This window comes from Rousettus aegyptiacus, unplaced genomic scaffold (genome assembly GCF_014176215.1).
Source record: "Rousettus aegyptiacus isolate mRouAeg1 unplaced genomic scaffold, mRouAeg1.p scaffold_m13_p_2, whole genome shotgun sequence".
NCBI lineage: Eukaryota > Metazoa > Chordata > Mammalia > Chiroptera > Pteropodidae > Rousettus > Rousettus aegyptiacus.
The window spans coordinates 72,572,601-72,579,731 of NW_023416295.1; the positions used below are offsets into that span (position 1 = coordinate 72,572,601).

The following is a 7,131-nucleotide window of genomic DNA, read 5'->3' on the forward strand; positions in this document are numbered from 1 at the left end:
TTTCTCCTGATAGGTAAAATCTTTACTGTCAAACTTCAAAGCATTTTTTCAAAGTCGATCCTTTATTTAATACCAATTTTATGATTTTCATAAGGCCTAAATCCACTTAGGATAATCAGAATGCCATTAGAGCTACCATGTCAATTAAATATGGTTATTGTAGTTCTCATATTTCAAAGGCATAGAGACCTGGAAGCCATTATGTGTGTTCAGAACTTTGGTAAAGTACTTTCCTTCAAATTCTAAATACAAGAGAAAATTATTATAATACTCCCATGTCCTACCCCCTGTTTTGGGGAAGTATTTTATCGTTCAGTGAATGAACAGATAATTGCTCTCTATCCCCAGCCAGTAAGATGGCAGGGTGATTGGCCATATCCTAGACTAACATAGTCAACAAGAAGAATATTTATTTTCTTTACTTTACTCTTTAAATGAAAACAAAATTACTTCCATTTAACAGAGAGATATTGGGGTAGTAGATGAAGGTAAGACATTTTGCAAGTTTGAGGACAGATCCATTTCCACTCATCTTCTCACTGAATACCAACAGAAAGAAAATGATTATAGTTCTAACTGGGCCACTGAGGAAATGGAATCATTAGTAACAAGGCAATGTAGCAGAAGGCTCAGCTCTAAATCTGACTCCAGGGAAACACCACAGGAAAAGGAAAAATATTGCTATTAAGAGAAGCATCTTCTCTTCATCTGTTTTTATGGTATATAGATTAAAAAAAAAAACACTCAATGTAGCTTTATTTTACAACAAAAAACTCTTAAATGTGATCCCCTCTAAAATAACATGTTCCCGTGCTGACAGAAGTATTCATAAAATCTCTCTTACCCTAGTAACAGTTAACATTTCCTTTTTACAATATAGATAAAAAAAAAAGAAAGAAAGAAAGAAAAAAAACTTCATAAGTGTTTGAACTCTCCTACCTTACTACATCCAAAGTAAAAGGCAGCGAGTAATCTATGCTATCACTAACTCTAAGCCCAAAGAACTTCAAAAGCAAAAACTACCCAAGTAACAGCTCTTTATTGAATAGCTTCTAGTTGGAATGACTATGTAACTCAGAATCGCATTTGGAAGATATAGCTTAATAATGAGAAAAAAAAGTTAGTTATAAAAATTTATCATTTTTTGGATTATGATTTAAATAGCAATCATAAAACTACATTATTTAACAAGGACTTTTGTATTTAAAATTATTTTTCTCCAAAAAAATGAAAAAAAAAATCTATCCCAGCATTGTTTGTTAAATGTTACAAATGAGTTGTGTCGACCACTAACACTGTTTAGAAAAAATAAAAAGGTTAAACAACCTGACATGGAGAAATAAACATAACAAAGGTCAAGCAGAGTTTTAGTTTGTTTGCTCATATAGGCTCTAATCTAATTTAGAAGCAAAATTTATATCTGAGGAAAAAGAGACAGTGTAAAAAGTATAAGATATATATTTACTTTATAAAAAGATTAGAGGAAGAGAGAAAATATTTTGGTAGGCATGGATTTGCTTGAATTTGATTTTGTCAAGACAATTTTAAAAAATAGAACAAATTTTACTTTTACAACTCTGAGTTTAAATTACATGTTGAGTGTAGAAATGTGCTCTGAATTTTCGTTAATCTCGACAATGGCCCATTTTATTTCTAAAAATAACATAGAAGTAGTTAGCATTCATGTTTCTGGTTCTCAATACTAGCCACATAGACCAGGGGTCCCCAATCGCTGGGCCACAGACCAGTACTGGTCAGTGACCTGTTAGGAACCAGGCCACATAGCAGGAGATGAATGGCGGGCTAGCAAGAGAAACTTTATCTTTATTTGCAGCCTCTCCCCAGTGCTAGCATCACCACCTTAGTTTCACCTCAGATCATCAGATATTAGATTCTCATAGGAGCACCGGTCCCCAGTGCCAAAAAGGTTGGGGACTGCTGACATAGACTTCTTCTCTGGTGTAGCATATTTTCTCATTCTGGAAGGATGACAACTTCCAAAATCATTCTTACTGGTATATTTATCAAAATGTCCTTTATTCACTTTTCTTCTTAAAGCATATATCTTTTTTTCTCCTTTCTTATTTAAAAGTTATCATTCAAGGGTGATGTCATTGAAAATAACAGTTTCTCTCCCCTAAAGTAATGATTAAGCTGGCAAAAACAATCAGAATCAATTTTCAGGGGACACTGACACCTAATAAAAACTTAAAAGATTCAAGGCAATGCTTAATAAAGAAACAATCCACTGAAATTATGTAAGAAAGTATTATGGCATTTAAACTTACCTACCTACCATTACTCACTCCATAGCTTGATAGAGAAAACAAAGTGGCAACCTACATTTCTTGGACAGCTTGTTGATGCTGGAGGGAACAATCAAACCTTGTTCTCAAAGAATTGTGATTATATGTTTTGACCTGTCTGGTTGCTCCCTTAGGTGTCAGCTCAGAAACTTGCCTATATTTTATCCACCTCAGAGCTCACTGAGGGTTGAAAGGTACACCTGAGAGGGGTTTATTAAAGGCATTAAATGATATATATACTAGCCACCAATCCCTAGATCAAGAGATAAAAGTCAGAGCAAATAGTAAACTGAACAAAAAGTATGAGAAATAAAAGTCTGGGCAAGGGGACATAGAGGGAATAATATTTTTAAAAATGTCTTCCATATACTGGAGAATCTAGAAAGCCATACACCTACTCAGGCTTAAACATATGCTTAAAAAAAGAATAGACAAGACCCTAAAATTTCACCTCTGGGTGATATTTAGCCCCTATGCAAGCAGGAAGTGAAAGCTAAGGCAAAATAAATAGCCTGGATAAGCAGAACCAACCTGCAAAGACTAAGAGAGTTTACTGTTGTAGTTGTTTCAGCTGCAGGCATTTAAGGAAATCTCTATACAATAATTAGATAACTAAGCTAATAGAACAGAAAATTGAGTGGCGACACATGGCAAAAAATTCAGTCTTTACAAAAATAGTTTAGAAAAGTCACTATATAAACAAACTACAACTTACAACAATTAGAACTAACAAGCTCTGGGGAGAGGAAAAATGGAGTTCTAGAGTTACCACATTAAAATATTCAAAATGACAGGATTTTTTAAAAAATAAACTTTGTAATGAAACAAGAAAATATGGTTTGTGCACACATATATAAGTGCACATGCGCGCGCGCACACACACACACACACACACACACACACACACACAAAGTAGAAGCTATGTTGAAGTGAATCCAGAATTGGAGATACTAGCTAACGACTTTAAACTGAAAAATGCTTAAAAAGCTAAAAAAAAAAAAATTTGAACAAAAATTAAAGGAAATAAGGAGAACAATGTCTTGCCAGATATAGAATATCAATAAAAAGATAGAAATTATAAGGAGAAACTAAATAAAAAATTCTGGAGCTAGACAGTATAATAACTGATATGAAAAAAATAAAAGGTTGCTAGAGGATTTTAACAGCAATCAAAAGAAAGAATAGATGAACTGAAAAATAGGTCAATTCAAATTATACAGTTGGAGGAGCAGAAAGAAGATTAAATAATGAAAATTAATCAGAGCATAAAAAGAATTCCAGGACACTATCAAGTGTACAACATATATATGTGAGGCTAGAAAGGGAAAAGAGAAAAAACAGCAAAAATATATATGGGTGTGTGTGTGTGTGTGTGTGTGTATACACACAAACATGTATATATATACATACATACATATATATATTTGAAGAAATAATGGCCAAACTCCCCAAATTTGAAGAAATACATGATTCTGAAAATCCAAGAAGCTCAATGAATTCAAATTAAAATCAACACAAAGAAATGCATACCTAAACACATTATAACCAAACTATAAAAGCCAAAGATAGAGACTCTTGAAAGTAGCAAGAGAGAAGTGACTCATTGGGTACAAAGAATCTTCAATAGGATTGAAAGCTAATTTCTCATCAAAACTATGGAAGCTAGAAGGCAGTTTGATGACATATTTAAAGTGTTGAAATAAAACTATATATGTCAAAAAATAATTCAATATTCAACAAAACAATTCATCTCAAAAGAAGGTCAGCAAAGTGGTGGAAGAGACACCTTCAAGCTCTTATTCCCTCACAGAAACATTGAAAAATAAGCAAAAACTGTCAGAACTAGCTTTGTCAGACTCTGGACAAGAGTCAAATGTTTACAACAACCAAGTGATTATTGAATTAAGAAAAAAACAACTTAAAAATATGCCCGGCATTTAAAAGATTGCTTGACAATCTCTGTTAAACATTGTCTAAACACAAGCTAAAGAAACAAAGATTTCACTGGCTATGCTAAAGGATATGTAATAATTTTGAAAATCCACTAAATAAATGAAATATTATATCCATCAAAAATTAAAATTAAAAACAGCACAACCTGTAGAAGGGGTCAATTTAATTTTCAAAGTCACTAAGTTATGATAATCAAATGGCTAGTTTTCAACAAAAAATAAATCACAAGGCATACAAATAAACAGGAAAGTATGGTCCATTCAAAGTAACAAAATAAATGGACAAAAAATCATCCCTCAGGAAGTATGTATATTGTACTTTCTAAAAAAGATTTTAAAACGGCTATCTTGAAAAAATTGTCTTAAGCATAGTCAAAGAACTAAAGGAAAACATGAACAAAACAAAAACAATATCAAGAAAAAGATGTATGAATGAAAAGCAAATATCAACAAATATCAGCAAATGAGCATAAATTTTGGGGCTGAAAAGCACAACCATAATTAAAGTTTTACTGGAGATGATCAGTAGCAGATTTAAGTAAGCAGAAAAAATAACTGAATTTCAATGTAAGACAATTGAAACTACTGAGTGTCAGAAATAGAAACAAATAAACAAAAATAAATGAAGAAAAGGGAACTGAACCTAAGGGAACTGTGAGACACTATCAAGAGGACCAACAGCCATTATGGGAATCCTAGAAGGAGGAGAGAGAAAGGAGTGCCGGCGCCCGCTGGCAGAGATTGAACAGCACCTAAAAAAGGGGGATGAAGCCTCAGAAAAAAGAAGACAGGAAAGCACTTCGGGAGGGCATACAGTCACTGCTGCGGCCCTGAGTTTATTTAGCACAGCCTTTATATAAGTTTTTGGATACAATAGCAGAGTAAGATAGCTAAGTACAGAGTACAATGGCAAAGCACAATGTACATTACCATAGGAATGCCAACATTTACATAAGTTCCTAAATATCCTTCCCTCAGGGTATGAACATCCTTTTCTGGGCTGTAAAACATTCCACTATCTTAAGAGGATTTCTTTAGGAGGCAAACCTCCCCTCTAGGGTCAGTAACGTTTAACTCCACACCCTGCTTCCTAGAACCATTGTTTAAGCAGTCTCAGCAGCAGCAGCTGCTTCATGGCTATCAGCTACGTGACTTCTTCAGTGTCTCTTAATGGCTCCTGAGAAAAGAGAAGAAAAAATATTTGAAGAAATAATGGCCAAAAATATTCCAAAACTGATGAAATGTATGAATCTATTATATGAATCCAAGAAGCTCATGAAATTCAAGTAAACGAACGCAAAAAGATCCACACCTAGATACATAATAATCAAACTATTGAAAAACAAAAATGAAGAGAAGATCTTGCAAGTTAAGAGAAGCCACTCATCATGTATGAGAGATTTCTCATTGGAAATCATAGTGGCCAGAAAGCAATGGAACTACATGTTTAGCATTGAAAGAAAAAACCTGTTTGCCAAGAGCTCTTCAAAAAATAAGAAGTTAAGACATTCCCATCTAAACAAAAGCTGAATACAAAAAAACCCCAAACAACAACAACAACAACAACAACAACAACAAAAACAACAACAACAAAAAACTATCTAAAGCCCCAAAGTATATGAAGATAAAGTTTAGAGAATTCAATAAGGAAATAGATTTGAACGACATTATTAATCAATTAGACCTAACAGAAATACTGTTATGCCCTGACTCGTATCTCCACGAACCACCAAGAAGCCGACACCGATGCAAGAGCAAGAGGGAGTTTATTCCAGACTCAAGTCCGGACAGCAGTCTGCACGCAGACGCAGCAGTCAGTAGGAGGCGGTCCTAAACATGGGGCTTCAGGGGTATTTGAAGGGAAAAATCGTAAGCATGGGGAGTGATGTCTTGGTGTTACAGGATTGGTACAACGAGCTTGTTGCTTAGCAGGATTGGCTGGGTGATGGCGCCAAGGAACAAGGCGGGGAATTTGGAGAGTTACTTTCCATAGTTGCTCTGATTGGCTGAGTCTAGGGTGGGGTGATCGTGTCTCTATCTGCGGCTTTTCCAGAAACTAGCCTGTGCTTAAAATGGAATCTTATACCTAAGATGAAGTCACTTTGGTTGTTCAATACATACAAGAGAATACACATTCTTCTCAAGGGTACATGGAGCATTCTCCAGTATAGACTATATGTTCATTCATTAAACAAGTTTCAATAAATTTAAAAAGGGTGAAATAATACATATTATCTTCAATCACAATGGAATAAAGGTAGAAATCAATAATGGAAGAAAAAATTAAAAATTCAAAAATATATGGACAATAAATTAAACAATATACTTTTAAACAACAAAAGGGTCAAAAAATTACAAAATAGAAAGTATATAGAGATGAATGAAAACGAAAACACAACATGCCATACTTACCTAATAGGGGAAATACCATAATCACAAAGATGTTTTTCCCAGGGCGAGTCTTGTCCATTGCACTACAGATGTGCTGACCCCTGCAATTTCCCCAAATGTGGAAAATTCGACTGCATAATTTGTAGTGAAGGATCACATTCACAATCTCCCCTGATTAATAAATAACAATAACAACAAAAAGCACGACACGCCAAAGCTTATGGTATGCAGTGAAGGTAGTGCTCAGAAGGAAATTTATAGCTACAATGCGTACATTACAAAAGAAAATTTCAAATCAATAACCTAAATTTGCAATTTGATGATTTTGCAGTTTCTCAATACATTGGGTGTACACTGCCATATTACCTAGAAATTCCATCCTAAACATATATCTCAAAGAAGCGAAAATGAATGCTAAAAAATAAAACTTGTATATGAATGCTTGTAGCTCCACTATTCATAACATCCAAAAGGTAAAAACC

At 34.1% G+C, this 7,131-nt stretch overlaps 1 non-coding gene across 1 annotated transcript; it reads left to right on the forward strand.

Annotated features, from left to right (window-relative positions):
• The first annotated feature begins 6,662 nt into the window (after positions 1 to 6,662).
• Positions 6,663 to 6,824, forward strand: LOC118614418. Its single transcript, XR_004956031.1, has one exon. It is a non-coding gene; the product is annotated as a U1 spliceosomal RNA (small nuclear RNA).
• The last annotated feature ends 307 nt before the right edge of the window (positions 6,825 to 7,131 follow it).